This window comes from Diadema antillarum, unplaced genomic scaffold (assembly GCF_040938485.1).
Source record: "Diadema antillarum isolate AM-2024a unplaced genomic scaffold, OU_Dant_1.0 scf00000114, whole genome shotgun sequence".
Taxonomy (NCBI): domain Eukaryota; kingdom Metazoa; phylum Echinodermata; class Echinoidea; order Diadematoida; family Diadematidae; genus Diadema; species Diadema antillarum.
The window spans coordinates 2,501,249-2,518,941 of record NW_027271003.1 but is presented as its reverse complement, the minus strand read 5'-3'; the positions used below and the strand labels follow the sequence as shown (position 1 = coordinate 2,518,941).

General features: G+C 36.6%; 1 pseudogene; it reads right to left on the bottom strand.

The window, feature by feature from the left end:
• The window catches only part of LOC139719732 (uncharacterized), a 29,582-nt pseudogene extending 22,607 nt beyond the window's left edge, over positions 1–6,975 (bottom strand).
• Positions 6,976–17,693: the final 10,718 nt, after the last annotated feature.

The following is a 17,693-nucleotide window of genomic DNA, read 5'->3' as shown; positions in this document are numbered from 1 at the left end:
GAATCGATATAGTTATACAACATGATTATTGCAAAAGCTATTGAATAGTCTTTTCTTCTTATTTTGAAAGCCACCCAGTTATGCTCGGCACAAGTTACAGTGTTTTAAACAGAACAGGTCTCGGCCCCTATAGATATAATAAACATGTAACTATACGGTGGAGCACTGTTTCCAGTGCCGAGGATTTCTACACACGCAAAGTTTACACTAAAGTGTATATTGACTTTCACCAGTGGCCAAACTTATGCCCTGTGTACAATGATTGTATCCGTCGCTGCATTGTGAATCAAGGGCGTCAAAAACTTTGTCCTTTCGTGTGCAACGAATAACAATACCAGGTATGCAACGGATGACACAGTTCCGTTTTCATTCTCTCTCATTCCCTCAAACCAAACGATATCCGATAGTGAGACACACGATTGTGTAGTGCGATAAACAAAAACTCTATTCGCGGTTGAATTATTGTATTCGGTTATGTACAGTATGTATATCAAGAGCCCCCCCCCCCCCCCCCCCCATCAACGCCTGTTCACGTGTAGGCTACATGCATGTACACACTTTTTTTTTTGTTTTCAGTGATCTTTTTATTAATTCCATTTCCTTTGAGAATATAACAATTCAAAAAAATTACACACATTCTACATAACATCTGTCATAAATCATGTAGATATTCCTACAGTTATGAGACATAATCCATAATCCATAAAACAAGAATAATCATTCAATTCATTTTAAGGCAGATATCAAACAGAAGAGAGGAAATAGAATGAATTATCCGATCATTCCTTTTTAACTACAAAACAAACAAGCAGAATTCATATATGCATTTGTGAGCAATTTAGCCAAACACTAAAAAAACAGGAAATGAAATTTCTATTATATCAAAAGAACGATGACAACAACAACAACATAAATCACCCTCATTCCCACCTTTCCACCATACCCAACCCTCAACTACTCATAACTTTAAACTTTAAACCCCCCCAAAAAAAACACAACAAACGTCCTTCTCATCTCTAAACCACCTCCCCACCCTCTACACTACATCCACCTCCTTACCCGAGACAGACACACTCCCTCTCATCCACCTCTCATCTCATCCACCTTTCATCCACCCACCCATTTACACACCCACCCTGCACACACATCCGCTTAACACACACACACACACACACACACACACACACACACACACACACACACACACACACACATCCACTTAAACACACTTCCACACCCCCTGCACACACATTCACTCACCACAACACACAGTTATTTCTGCTCGCATTCAGAACATAATAATTATGCTAATTATGCTTAGGATATATGCTGCATACACACAATACATGCATGCGCATACACATATCATACACACAATATACATATCCACATACCTGCATATATATTTTATATACACAATACTTATCTCTGAACTCAAAAATATCTAAAGAAAAGAAGTCAGTAATCAAACACACACAAAAGGGGAGAAGTACGGGTGCATAAATAAACTAATCCTTTACAAATTTTTTAAACATTCCCATTTCAGCAAATGCAAACCCGGTTTATTTCTTCTTATGGCAATATCATTCTCTTCCTTTCGACATGTCATTAATGCCTTTTTTAATTCTACCAATGTCGGTGTTATTAACTGTGACCTCGCTTTATATAACATATGTTTAACTATAAGAATAAGAGTGTTGTACAGTTTGATTCTGTGAGAAGTTCCTTCTAAACCAATATGTATATCCCGCCAAGCTAAATTACGTAACTCTTCTAACTGAAAGTACTCAATGAAATCCTGCCATAAAGATTTAACTTTTTCACAGCTCCAAAATAAATGCGAGTAAGTTTCAGAGCTTTTTCCACAAAAGGAACACACACACACACACACACACACACGCACACACACACACACACACACACACACACACACGTGCACAACCACACAAAGGAGAACGCACATCAGCCGCATTGGCATCTGTCTTAAAACGTTGCATTTCCCCCAAATTATAGACATTCGGACATCAAATTATTGCATTTATTAATGAATGGTTGATTTAAACGGAAACTTGATTCTGCAGCTTTTTCTGTCTTTACTTAGTTCAGAGAAGCAGCTTGTTTTTATGAGGATTTTCTATGAAGGGAAAGGGTGTGATGTAGAAATGTAATTAGCCTTGCAATAAGCATCTGTACAATGTAGCCATAATGGGAGAACCATTCTCGACTAGCACTTGTGCTAACTTTTGGTTTCCCCTTTAACAACATTATCTTTTGTTTGTTTTTTTTTCCCTGGGGCCCGTTGCATAAAAGTTACTATTATGGTAACTTTGCCATCCAATGGTAACTTCCATGGAATTCTTGATTTTGATTGGCCGTTCAGTATTATTGCCATGGTAGTTACCATTGGATGGCAAAGTTACCATAATAGTAACTTTTATGCAACGGGCCCCAGAACCTTTGTCTATGCATATATGTCTATATTACATACTTATTCATTCTCTTCGCCTTTTCATTGATAAATGAATCTCAATGAAACTAAATCAATTATACCACATGTATTCTTATGTAAGATAAATACAAGTATGCCAAATATATGCTTGCATAGCTGTAAGAACCTTGTATATCATTGTATTCTCATAAAAGTTTTTCATGTTATTGTATCTTACCCTATGTTATTATGTTATCATATTCACATGTATAGGCCTACATGTTGTAAATAAACTCAACGCACTCATAATGACTCGTTCTTTCATGACCTCTCGTAAAGGTTATGTATTGGCACTTGAAATTGAAGAATACAAGATATCAACAAATCACAACTATTGAGTAAGCATGCAGGTGATTTTAAAGTGCACTGGAATAGTCTTTTGTCAAGACGTTGTTGTTTACACATGCGCTCCCCAGTTGACGCGAGAATTATGGACAGAATTCCCCTTCATGCAGACTTGCTGCTAACAAGTGTCAAATTTATACTATTAGTGAAGAACATACTCAGAACACTTAGAAGTGCGAATGAAAGCGCCTTGATTGAAGGTCAGATTTCAAAAAAAAAATGAAGAAAGAGAAATTTAGACTAAAGTTTAAATCTGGGGCATGGAATATGTATTTCGAACGCCAAAATGCACCTTTATCCTCATTATGAAGTTGTTTAGAGTAGACTCAAAGTTACGTGTAGGAGAGCCATATCCTTTGCGCTTAGTCACTGTACATCTTGTAACGAATAATTATAATGGAGAAATCGTGATGACGTGCCCCGACACAGAAAATCTAATTTCATTGTTGTTGTTTTTTTTTTTTTTTTTTTTTTTGCAGCGAGACGAACAGCTCAGAGCAACTAAGTTGATATTTGAGAGGCCCTGGTAGGGATAGGGGATTACTTAAAAATCATTGATAATGACAATAATGCAAAAAATGACAGTAGCAATATTGATAATGATGATGAAAATTGAACTAGAAAGATTTCAAAAAAACACTTCTTATTGCACAGAATCAACTTTCCTTTGGCCAACCAAAAACTTGGTTGAAAGACTCACAGCATCAAAACTTTCTGACATAAGCACTTTGGAGGTAGCAATTCTATACTGCAACGGGTTATCACCAGTGGCATTTTAAAAACCTGTCAACTATAGAAAGCAGAATTCAGTCTTATCCAACTCGTATCCCTCCAGATTTTACTCGACTAACCAAAGTTAATGATCGATATTATAGATCCATCCGACATTCAATTTACTGTCCTTAAACATTAGTTATTCCATTATATACGATGGGACAATCCTTTAATTCAGTCATGCACCACTATTCTTTCTTGCAAATTTGCCTTGAAAAGAAACCTAATATCAACATACAAATCATGAATTGATATTGAGTAAAAATAACGAAATCTATTATGATGAAAAACTGCTTGCTTTCGGTATTGTAATATTCATAAAATGTTATAAGACTGAAAGCGTAAACACATGTTAACAGAGTAATTATCAAGAGCATTGGCGCTTGTAATAATGTGCTTGGTAATACCTTGTCGTCTTCTTAGTCTTTTCAAAGACCGTCACACTTTTATTTCTGATATTATATTGAGGGGAAAGAGCCGCAGCCTGTCACTGGGATTCCCTATGTCATGCCCGTTTGACTGTGTGACGAACCTCTGCTCCCTTCACTTGCGATTACTCAGTATTACAGAGAAAGAGTCTTTGAAAAAGGCTACTCTCTCCTCTGCTGTTTATGGTTTAGCTAATGTTTAGATACCCATAACATCGCCGGTAAAATATGTACAAAAGTGAGCACGAAGCATATTCTACCTTCATTTTGTTTGAAAATATGCGAAATCGAATATAATTTACCTTTTAACCTTGTTTGCTTTAAAAATATGCAGAAATCAAATCACATCAAACCAACAAGTAGCGGGAGAAGAATTACAATTTTCTAAATCTTGTTTTTTATTCAATTTTAGATTATGTTATTGCTATCGTTGTTTAGTTTTTTCCTTTTTTCTGGGGGAGGGGGTGTGGTAAACCTAGTCTAGACATATTAAGAATTTATCATTCCGAACCTATTGTGCGTCCATGCCCGAAGTTCACCTGTGAGCTATGACGTTTCTGGAGACATTATTGGCCATAGGTATAGGGTGTTAAAATCGAAAGATACATCATACGGGGAAAGGGTGTTCAGTAATACACGCAGGAAAAAAGAGCATTGTGCGAGCTGTTGTCATTCTAACTGTGTAACGTGCCTACGCATATTATAGCACGGAAGTATACTGTGTATAAAAAGGACAGGAATTTCTCTTCTTCTCCGCTTGGACGCATTTCGGATTTCAGTGAGGCCACTTTGGGAACTTGTACCTAGCTGTGCTTGAGTGACCAGTGCCTAACAATATGGTGCTATCGTAAATAACGCCTCCACAACCATGACCTTCACTTCACAGGACGAAACGAACGTAAAGGAAGTTGCGGTATGAAAACCCTTATTATACGCCCTACGATACGCTGTTATTTTCGCATACATATATTTTCGCGAATGAGAAGGTCATAGGCATTTTCGCGAGATGTTTTCGCGAATTGACACCGACGCTAACGTAAAAATGCACTATATTATGTGTATAGCATACCCATCAGGCATTCTGTGTGACTGACATATGTGTAGAGTAGCATGGCTAGCTCAGTTCATATTGCATTAACACTTTGTATCCGCTATAGGAGAGAGAACTATTAAAATGTTAAAAAAGTGTATCTATAGACACATACAAATTGATTACAAACGCTGACAGACTGATAGAAAGATAGATGAAAATAATTGAATGAGAGAAAGACAGAGAGGAAGAAGGAAAATGATTATAAATCGATCGATAGATAGATAGACACGGTAGATAGATAGAGAGATTGAAAGAAACAGTGCGCGAGTTGATATTTTGATAGATGAATAATAGACAGACAGATAGACAGGAAGATTTGTAGATACGTATGGAAGCAGATAAATAAAAGAATAGATGGAAGATACTCCAAGCAGAAGGCAGTTTCTGGAGGTATGTCACTGCATGCAGAGAAGTGGATAGCTGTACTGTCACACTCTAGTCCCTATACTTCCTCATATCTTTTACAGACAAAATCTCCCTTTTTTCCGAACAAATTCCAGGGATTAATGTTCTCTATATAGGCCAGAAACGCAAAGCTGCTCAAAAATGTAAGCATCCTTCACTTCTGTTTGATTCTTTTCTTTTCTTTTCTTTTCTTTTTGTCCCACCTGACCGGGAGCTGACAATAAAGACATGCTGATTCTCTGTCGACCAAGAATTGGTTGTGTGCAAGCCATCCGCAGTTGCAGTGGCACACCCTTTTACATTATACCCATATCCCCCCCCCCCCCAAAAAAAAAAAAAGAAATACAACGGGACTCTCCGCAATGATATCTTTGAAACATTGAATCAATCTAAATACAAATTCAAGGTATGCAACAATAACTCATTGCCCACATCTTACAGAAAACCTAATTCAATTTGCTTCAGTGGTCAAAGTGAAATGATGAATTTTGTAGAGGATGTCGGGAATCTCTTCCATCCAAGTTCTTTCCATTGTATTCACACACAAGATCATCGAAGTGCTAAACTTGGAAGAATCAGACTCATGAAATGCTTTACAACCTCCACATTTCTCTGTGATCGCTTTACCAAATCGAATGGGGCCTTCTGTAGAATAGAGCTAAAATGTTATATTTTAAGACACTGAAGGAGCATTTAGACACGTATATCATATTGGGTGTTATCAGTGCGAAAATGTGATTGTTTTTTTTTTTGGGGGGGGGCATACTGTAGAATGATCAGTAAGATTGGTGAATGTGCTGAAGAAAATACAGAAAAATGTAAAGAAACTAGCCTTAATACATTTTGTACATCGCTTTTAAAATAAGAAAAAAAAATCTACAGCAAAATCCGGCGTATAATCATTCCAAAGAATAAAACGTGTGAAGATGTAATAATCTCTCAGTTTACCTGCACAATCGATTTTCGCGGTTTCGCCTTTTCTTTCTTCTTGACCGATTTCGCACGACTTGGCGTACTGTCTGCTTCCAAATCATCGCTCCAATCAGACAGATCGAAGTCAGAAAGATCGCTGTCCAGCCAGCTATCGTCCAAACTATCGTCCCAGCTATCGTAGTCGTCTGCACCCTGAGTCAGAGCAGATGTCGGTTGGGAAGCTACTTTCATTGACGCCGTCTTCCATTTCGTGGCGGCTGCCATTGCGATCTCGACGTTAAACCGATACTACTGTAGGCTTCGAAAGGAAATCAGCTGCGCATTTTGTAGTGCAGGTCTAATGAACAGAAGGGACCAAGTCCAGGTTAGCAGTTGTGTGTGTACCTGTCCGCCAGCGAGAGGAGCTTCTGCTCGAACAGGATTTGGAACACTTTCCGCATATCACCCAAGGCCTTTAATCGATACAGTCAGGCGAATTCAGCTGTGACGCACTTCCGAAATGCCGAATTCTCCACGTTTGGTGCACCACAAACGTGAGGCAAAGGGAGAATTGGAACTGTACTTGTTTGTTTTGTGCAGAGTACCAGAAACAATATGCTTGCTTGTCTGTTGTATAGTTTTTGTCTATCTAATTGTGAATTGCAAGTTTTATAGCCATCAGGCGTGTTTGTGGAGTTTGGGACGTGTTTGCTTTCCTGCGCCGAAAATTTTGTACTCTTTTAAGTTCGACATATCAATGTGGATTAGTGTGTGTCCAAGTTGTAAGATTGAATGCCAGTGTAATGAAGGACCTTTGCAAAAAGGTTCTTTAAAGTGACTGCAAGTGGCAAGTAAATGTTGTCTAACCTAGAAAGTAGAATTAAAACATTTTGTTTAAAAATCTCTCTGTGTGTGTGGTTGCTTGGATATCATCAAGGCATTTTTCCTTTTTTGTGTTTTCGTATTCATTGACTAATAAAACAGAAAATCCATATCAAGGTACGGTACATACAAAATATCTATTCTGAGAATCAACTCTTGCGAGGTTTATAAGGACATCCGTCGGCGTTGATAAGTATATCCTTTGATATAGGGGCTATGTTCAATGACGTCGTGATACGGATGCTATTAACGGCATGGTGTAGTTTCGTGTGAGATCTGGCCTCAGATTTCTAACTTTTTTGATGAGATAATTCTTCTTCTTCTCGAGTTACTACGCAGAATGGATTCTTCCAATCCAATTTTGGATGCACTGCCTGGTACAGGCGTTAGAGGTGCCAGATCTTCTTGTGTGTAATGCTCTGGTAGAAGCAGGGAGGTGGAAGAGAGAGGCTCTCTCTTCCACCTCCCTGGGTAGAAGTGGACAGACAAGGAGATGTTGCATAGTCTGCTCCTCTCCACACAGGCAGGTGGTGTCATCATTCTCACTATACCCCCACTTTGCGAGGTTAGATTTGCAGCGGCCGACAGCACTTCTTAGGCGATTGCAGCTGCGACCAGAAAGGCCATGCCTCACTGGCGCCTGGTGGTGTTAATAGTAGACACCGTATGCGGTGTATAATACATGGGTAAGGCGTTCAATCCACTCTAGGCGTTTTCACATCAGCCCGATGTTTCGAAATAGCGCGCTATTTTCTGACTTGGGAAATTAAAAAATATCTCGAGCTTGGATTTTTATCGGGCTGATGTGAAAACGCCTAATGATAGACGCTGCTTATCAGATAATGAGAAACCGACTTATAAAATGTGAAAGAGCACGTAATTTCAACAAAACAAAATAATGCTTTTATGATGCAATTCGGCTTTGAAATTACCAAGATATCCAAAACAAAGAGATTAGAATAAAAGGTGGGACCCTTCTTTTTTATGATTATTTCGTTTTACTCTGTTTTTAGATATGTCAGGCATCTCAAAACCGATTATCATAGAATAAGCATTTAATTCCTCTGAGAACCATAGCTCTGTAATCTCTCATAAACAGTTTCTCACTATCTTTCAAAAATTTATAGGCTAAATCATCATCATCATCATCATCATCTGCACCAATACTATACCATCACTTTAACAGCCTTTTCGATAATAGTCCCGCGAGTGTGTGTTTGGTCTATTATGACAGCCTACACTTCACTGTAGAATGATGTAGTCTGATTTTATACAGGTACTGCAAGAATACCAATGCAGTAGCGCAGTTAACGTAATAAGTCACCATGAATTTGAATTCACATAGTTGCATTTACATAACTGTTGATTACTGTAAGCAATATTTAAAATACCCCCACACCACTATAATCGTCGGCGTAATGGCTAAATCGCGATACAGCTCGTGGACGTATTTTACTAAAGTGTTGATGTCGAGCCTTGCCCGTGATGTCTATCTCCTGAGCTGTATAACTCGTGAGCTGCATTACAGTGGTGTGGGGCTGTATGACTAATGAACAAGAATGACTCGTAGGTTGTATGAATCGTGGGCGTATGTCTAGTATATGTAAAGCTATTTTTTTTTGAGGGGGGGATGGGTGGGGTGGGTGGAGAAGTGACTTTTTTCTTTCGCTTTTATTTACATTCCTCGAGTTATTATTGTGATACATAACATTATCGCGATATCTCTCACCACCCCATTCTCTGCTCTTTGTTTGGTTTTTGCCAGAGAGCGCTATACACACTGATAAACTTAATCAACTATACACAGTAAAGCAACACACGCGGAACAAGACGTTACAGATAGCAGGGTTTAGTAGTCTAAATTTTCCCTCATTAGATACTTTTTAAAATTATTTTTTTTTTGTTTTATTTCACCGGAACTGTTCAGCATATCGTATAATTCTAATTCAAAAAATTCAAGAAAGCTCCCTCCTGTGAAAGGGCCCTCACCCTCCTTCCATCTCCATTTTGATACAGTGCACCTAGAAAGAAAACTATTTTGTGATTCAAAATGTCCTGAATATCAATTTGATATGCTCTATATTGATTGAGTATTTTCTTTATATTTCACCCCCCCCCCCAAAAAAAAAAGAAGAAAATAAATAAAGACAGTGTGCACAAGATCATTGATGTTCTGTTCTAAAAATGCGATCACAAATGAAATTGTGATTCCATTTCGTTTTCGGATTAACAAACACTCGAAATAAAGAAACTTTGGTAATGCTTCCTCCATTCTTCATTTCCTGAATTGCACCCTAAACCAAAGACACTGGATATAAATTTTGATAAACAGTAAATAAATAATTTAACTTGAAAAAATTCTTCTGTCGAGTTGTTTATAACAAACATAAAAAGGTCTCATCAATTCAATGCTTAATTAGGTGGTTTGCCGATTATGGGGTTTTCCGATTGCTTGCAGTAAATGAATGAACAAGGAAACAGATAAAACATTGGCTAAACAAGAAAGTTGTAAGAAAAACGAAAATGTTTAAGAAAGTTGTTTATAAGCTTTTATCAGTTGTATACCCTTGCTAGTGGTTATGCACTAATTCGTATATGTTTTCCATTTTTTATTTGCGAAAATAGTCACTTCAGTAAAATTGACAAAACGAAAAAAAGTCTACATGGAAAAAAAAGAAAAACGACAAAAAGCAGAACCTGACATGTTGTTTATGATCCCATGTTTGTTTCTTTTATACCCACAGCAAGAACCGTTTGAAAAAAATGAAGAATGAGAGGAGAAGGGGCTCCAAACCCCTCCCTCTTGTTTCGTCATAATGAGTAGATTTTTTGCAACTATATTTTTTCAAAGTCTCTTTAAAACATTCAAACAATAAGACTGCGTAGGTGGCTGTTAGCACAAGATTTAAGCTTTAAGCTCTGAATTGTAAAATTCATCCAATCTAGACCATTGTCAAATGTCAAATTGTCAAAAATGTCACTATGTCAAATTTCATGTGTATGTGTGTGTGTGTGTTTCAACCCTTTCTTCTGGAACTTTCGGAATGCTGATAATGTCCGTACATTGTACAATCATGATCATCAAGTATAATGTCATGTCAATGCAACAATCAACGTTCAAAATGTCTCCACAGATTTTGTTTTATGTATATTCTATACATATATATATATGTTGCAAATTCACGTATTGGCTCCAATGTAACGAAGAATAAACCGGTAATGCAATATTTCGCCAATTATAAGAAAGGATGAGTTTATTGAGCAACTCAAATTTTCGGTGGCTTCCATCCACCTTCTTCAGGAGTCTCCGCATCTAGCATTACCGGTTTATTCTTCGTTTTATATATATATATATATATATATATATATATATATATATATAACATACATATATATACGTGTGTGTGTGTTGTAGAACAGCCATCATAGACGATTTCATAATGTCTTTCATCTGGAGTTGAAGAATTTTCCCTATTAAAGGGGAAGGCTAGTAACTGATCAGTGGGAATCAGTGGAAATGCTGGGAGATTATTGTTCCACTCCTTATGGGATTCATTCAAGAGTTCATTGTATATCTACTGTTGTGTGAAAATGATATGCTTCAGAATGGTCTCATATTCAAGTAATGTGCAGTTTAATGCTTCCAGGTTAGCGTCCCTGGTCAGTGACGGAGCATTAATCTGCACATTACTTGAATATGAGACCGTTCTGAAGCAAATCATTTTCACACAACAATAGATATACAATGAACTCTTAAATGAATCCCATAAGGATTGGAACAATAATCTCCCAGCATTTCCACTGATTCCCACAGATCAGTCACTAGCCTTCCCCTTTAAATCTCTCGAAAACTACAACTGTAGAAATTTGGAGAAGATATGTTCGCGGGAAGGAAAATTCAAGTTGATTATATAACACACACATTTGTGTCATAATCATCAGCCGATAACGACACACACATTATTGTTGGAATGGGTCCAAGAAAATAGAGACCGTTGTATCGCGCATTTCACTTTTATTAGAACTTCTCGTTTAAAAATTTCTATCATATGTCACTTAGATAAAAAGATATTCAATTCGTAACATCACTTCATCGACTATTTCATTTCATGAAAAAAAAAATCTCTACAAAGCATATCATGAAAAAAAAAGAAAGCTTACGATATTTGCAAGCGTCTAAACAAAATCACCTGCAGTCACTTACAGACACACGGTCAAACAGGTAAAATACTTTGGGTTACTTTTTGATGTGTGTACGGCACTAGCTCATCAAAATCTGTAGCACATCGTCTGAATCCTCATCATGTTCAATCAGAGAGTTTTCTATCTAACCCCATACGGACAATATCGTAATGTAATATATTTCATGATATTAAAACAATAGAATTCCGATAAACTGAACCATAAACTCTTACACTTTTCCTTTTCCATGTTTTTTTTTTTAACCTGCAGTGCACAATATCTCACTGATGTAAAAGAATGAATTAGAAAATGATTTTTGTATTTTACTGAACTTCACATTACATCACGGCGTTAAATTACCCTCCATATAGGAATAACGTTTGAATGATAACTTTGAAGATTTTCTTTTACCAACTTATAATACAATGTGCTTCTCAAGTGAATTGACTAAAACCCTGTGATTTCAACCGAGTGAAATGTAATATTTCTTTCTTTTCTTACCACACATACTGCTTCATCTTTTACAAGTAAAGTTGTCTCATCCTGGAGTTTGCGTAGCAATGCTTCAAACTGTACAGAGTCTGAATCTACATAGACATTTCTTTACAATTTTGATAAGATTTCAGTAAAATGGGAATAACCACTTTTGTTATGTGTTCGGGAAAGTATATGTCATGAATGTATATTGGAATCCCAGGAATAACAATTTACTATCTTTCGTTTTTATTTGATGCTAATTTCTATTACTCAAGGACAGTACAAATGGTTCCTGTTTACTGTTTCACTAGCATTGCCCTGAATAATGGCAGGCTACTGGTATCCAACTTGCACACAGTCTGTTTATGTTAGTGAACGAATTTCGTGAGTTTAAAGGTACTGTTTTTCTCATATTTTTTTCAAAATGAAAAACAAAAAAGTCCTCCACTGCGTGAACGCGTCTGGATAATAGAGATTTCAGGATGAAAGGAGGCCGGATATAAATCGAGGTCGAACTGTATAATATACTAGTATACCGTATTATTAAGTTTTCCACATTGTACAACTTCTCTGCTCGTAGAAAGTTTACATATCAAAACAAACAAACAACAGACAAACACGTTTCATAATAGGTACAAAGAAATACACGGGCAGACCACCTTGATATTTGAGGATAATTAATTTTGAACAAAAACCACACTTTGCGCTCTGTATTGATACACAGCAAATTAAGTTACGTATCTAGAACATTTTGAAATTACACATTGTAGCACGGTGTAAACTTTGTTCCCATGTGCATGATTTAGCATGTGAGTGTCACAGGATATACTCACATTATCAAAATGCAAAATAAATTTGTCCGGACAATAGACGAGCAAAATGTAAAAAGAAAAAACAAACAAAAAGCAAAAAAAACAAACAAACAAACAAACAAACAAACAGCACTAGTAATCAACTGTCCTCTAAAATACATCAGTTTATGGTCTTTAAGGCACGGTAAATAACAGCACAATAAGATTTTAAAGTCCTTTTATGACAGATACGCTTTTTTCCCTTGGCATACAACAAGTTCTTAGGTACACACTTGTATCATTTCAGACATTTCAATTCAGTTCAGTTTATTCATATTTTTGTTCATATTTCCATTTTCTCTACGAAACTACATAGAACCATTTAAAGTATAGTAATACTGTTGTGAGAATAGAAAATGTATACAACTATGCTTCTTTATTACAGCAAAACACATGCACACACACACACACACACACACACACACACGCAACAGAACATACTGAATGCAAATGTTAATGGTCATATTATTGTGATAATAAAGGTGTGGCAAGGACATAACAAAAATGTGATGGGGCCTACAAGTAGTTGTGCACATGTGGAGTAAAATTCATAACATAAAACAAAAGTGTTAAGTAAGTATATTGAATCTGTTAATAGTCCAAGAGTATTAGTTTTAACCTGGACATTTTTGGTAACAAGCTGATTTTTTCAGGATAAGTCCAGAAAAATGTCTAGAATAACATACTAAAAGTCCTCATAAATCCTCCTTGAGCGTTTTCCGCAATCCAAGATGGCGTCCAAAATGGCCGCCATTTCCAGAAATTCTTGTAACTTTTCAACCAGAGAACCCAAATACAAAATTTAAATGTCTAAATATATGTTTTAAAGCATGAAGAACTCAATAAAATACATATCAAGAGATGTTGATGCACGCAAGTACCGAAATCCAAGATGGCATCCAAAATGGCCGCCATTTTCTGAAATTCTTATAGCTTTTCAGTCAGGTAACCCAAATACGAAATTTAAATGTCTAAATATATGTTTTGAAGCATGAAGAACTCATTGAAACACATATCAAGAGATTTTGATGCATGCACGCAAGTACCGTAATCCAAGATGGCGTCCAAAATGGCTGCCATTTTCTGAAATTCTTATAACTTTTCAGCCAGGTAGCCTAAATACAAAATTTAAATGTCTACATATATGTTCTGAAGGTAGAAGAACTCAATAAAGTACGTATTAAGAGTTGTTGAAGCTCACAAGTACCGTAATCCAAGATGGCGTCCAAAATGGCCGCCATTTCCTGATTTTATTTTGCAAGTAGATGTCAACTGTACACACTTGGAATGTCGAAATATACGTTTTGAGTCTCAAGGAACCAAATACTTATTCAGAGATTTTGAAACACAAATAAAGCGCTTGAGCACTTCCAGAAATCCAAAGTGGTGTCCAAAATGGCTGCCATTTCCTGTTTTTCTCATAACCCTGCAACTACGTAATTGCGATACGCACTTAAATGTATAAATATATATTTTAAGACATAAGGAACCCAACGAAATACTTATTTAGAGATCATGAAGCACATAAGTACAAATAAAATCACGTGAGTTCTTCCCGAAAACCAAATGTTGCCCAAAATGGCCGCCATTTGTTCATCAAAATTTACTGTTTTTAGCCTGTTTCAAGAGACAAAGAAATTCAACATAATGTTCGAGATTCAACAACTCAGAAGGTCCAGTGGAATCTTTCCTGTAAATGTGCACAAAACGGGTATAGGTTGGGTTGGATGCATCCCTCCCCCTCCTCCTTGGGGAAGGTGGTGGCCTGTACAATCATTATTTTCCAAATATTCAACCTGAAGTATTTGCACTTTGTCATTCAGTTGCAATCATAAAAATGCTAAATGTCCCTCGCTCGGCCCCTTTTTATAGACTTTGTACACTTTTGAGATTAACAAATTTCTGAATCTGTCATCAAAAAGTGTGCACCAGATCTTTCACTTACAAAATGCAAAAGTTAGTTCCCTCATATTGAAGGGTAATTTGCCCTAACTCTTCAACCGCTCACTTCCCCCAATATATATTAAATTTCCCTTTTGATTAACAATTCCCAAATATTCCATCAAATGTGTGTAAATGATATAATTATTTCATTTCTATTCAAGTGTAAAAGCTCTTTCTTTTCTATGGGGGATGGGGATAATGAGACTATTATTATCTACTCTTCGAGAATGGATAATTTTCTCCATATAACACCAAGGGTGCATTAGGCCGTTTAATGATGATCATCGAAATGCAAAACTCCCTCCAGTCGAAAGTGACCCCCCCCCCCCCATCATCTACTAGCTCATTGCCTTGAATATACTAGTCTTTATTCTACTTACACTTTTTATTAGAAACAAAAATCTAGTGTTTCATCAACAGAGCGCACCATAAAACTCGTAACCTGAAAAAAAAAAACCAACAAATCTCCATTTTGTGGGAAGGTGCATCACCTCATACGCCTCCCCCGCATATTTCCATAAGTATTAATTTCTTACTTTTAGGACAAAAGCAAATCTCAGATATTTCACCAAAGAGTCCGCTAAATCTCTGAATTTCAAATTGGAAAATACAAAAATTTCTGAGGTATGGGAAGGAGTATTCTCCTTTCACACTTCTTCCTCCCCGACACTTTCCTGAATATATATTTTTCCTCACGTTTTCAAATAGAAAACAAATATCGGGTATTTCATCAAATGGATGCAACAGCTCTGTGAAAATACGAAATTTTCCCTCGTGTGGGAGCAGGCAACCCTGTAACCGCGCACTTCCATGATTGTATATCTTTTTTTTTTCCTTTTTTGATGGAAACAAAAATCTAATATTTCACCAATAGGGTGCATCAGGATGTCTGAATATCAGGTCTGAAAATGCAAAATCTCCCTCATGTTGGGGGGGGGGGGGAGGGGGAGGGGGAGGGGACCCCCCCCCCCCCCCCACACCCTTCCATGATCATATTGCCCATTTCCCTGAATACTACTTTATATCCAATTTCCTACTCTTTGATGGAAATAATTCAATATCTTACCAAACGCTTGCACTATGTATTTCACTTTCGAGTAAAAAAAAGATCCGAAAGAAAAAAGGTCCCTCGTATGGTGGAGGAGTATCCCCCCTCCATGCACAAATAACTTTACTTTTCAAAGAATTGTTTTTATTTCTCAAGTGATAACTGACAGTTTCAACTGGAACTCACCTCATGGTAGACATCAAATGCATTGGTAATAAAAAGGGGCTAGCACTAAATTTTCATCTCATGTGCTTAAGGTGACGAAAATAGACCATGTGGTAAACGGATATTGCCTTCTAGTATAGGCTTTATGTTTAGCAACAAATCTGTTGGTGAAATATTTCTCTCGTAACAAGGACACACTCCTTGACGTTAACATGCAAATGCTTTTATTTGTATACGTTACACATAAGAACTATATTTTAAATAAAAAGTTTCTTATAAAATATATTGACATTTATTTACATAATTGTGAGATAAAATTGGTTGCACCCAATTTTCCATATAAGGAAGAGCTCGAGCGTTAAAATCAGCACATTCGTGCTTCTAAATATCTTAATATGTATTTTATTGAGTTATTCATGTTTCGAAACGTGTAAAGACACTTAAACTGTGTATTGGGTTCTCTAGTTGAAAGGTTATAAAAATTTCAGGAAATGGCGGCCATTTTGGTTGCCATATTGGATTACGGTACTTGTGTGCGTCAACATCTCTTAAAATGTATTTTATTGAGTTCTTCATCCTTCAAAACATATATCTAGACACTTAAATTTTGTATTTAGGTTACCTGGCTGAAAAGCTATAACAATTTCAGAAAATGGCAGCCATTTTGGACGCCATCTTGGATTTCGGTACTTGCGTGCATCAAAATCTCTTGATATGTGTTTCAATGAGTTCTTCATGCTTCAAAACATATATTTAGACATATAAATTTCGTATTTGGGTTACCTGACTGAAAAGCTATAAGAATTTCAAAAAATGGCGGCCATTTTGGACGCCATCTTGGATTTCGGTACTTGCGTGCATCAACATCTCTTGATATGTGTTTTATTGAGTTCTTCATTCTTCAAAACATATATTTAGACATTTAAATTTTGTATTTGGGTTCTCTGGTTGAAAAGTTATAAGAAATTCTTGAAATGGCGGCCATTTTGGACGCCATCTTGGATTGCGGAAAACGCTCAAGGAGGATTCATGAGGACTTTTAGTATGTTATTCTAGACATTTTTCTGGACCTATCCTGAAAAAATCAGCTTGTTACCAAAAATGTCCAGGTTAAGGCCTTTTTTGACCTAATGCTCTTGGACTATAAGTAGTTTAGTCAATAGATGTATAGATAGATACTGAAATCAAGTTTCAAGTTTCAAGTATCAAGTAACTTAATACTTGAAGTGACACTTTAAAGATTGATGTATCTGTCATTTTGATGACTAGGAGAACAATAAGTCAATCAACATCAAAGTTTATACCAGTATATGCTGCATACACAAATGTCATACAAAACAAATGGACTTGCATAGGGTATATGCCAATAAGGCTTCTCAACAAAGGTCGTGTACATACCTTTACTTGCTATGAAGCTAGAACCTAGCTGTTAAAATTTCGCAATTATACAGTAATTCTCTTAAGTTCATTTACAATACCTGTGTTATACTTCAGCCTGAATAAAGGCACTTAAAAACAAACATGTACACTCATTGACACACATAGACACGGCCACCCACACCTCACACACACACACACACACACACACACACACACACACATACATACACACACACCCACACATAGTGCATGCATAGAAATTATCTTTAAATGGAAGCTAACTGATCGAGCCACTTTAATCAGTGCTTATATTTAACGA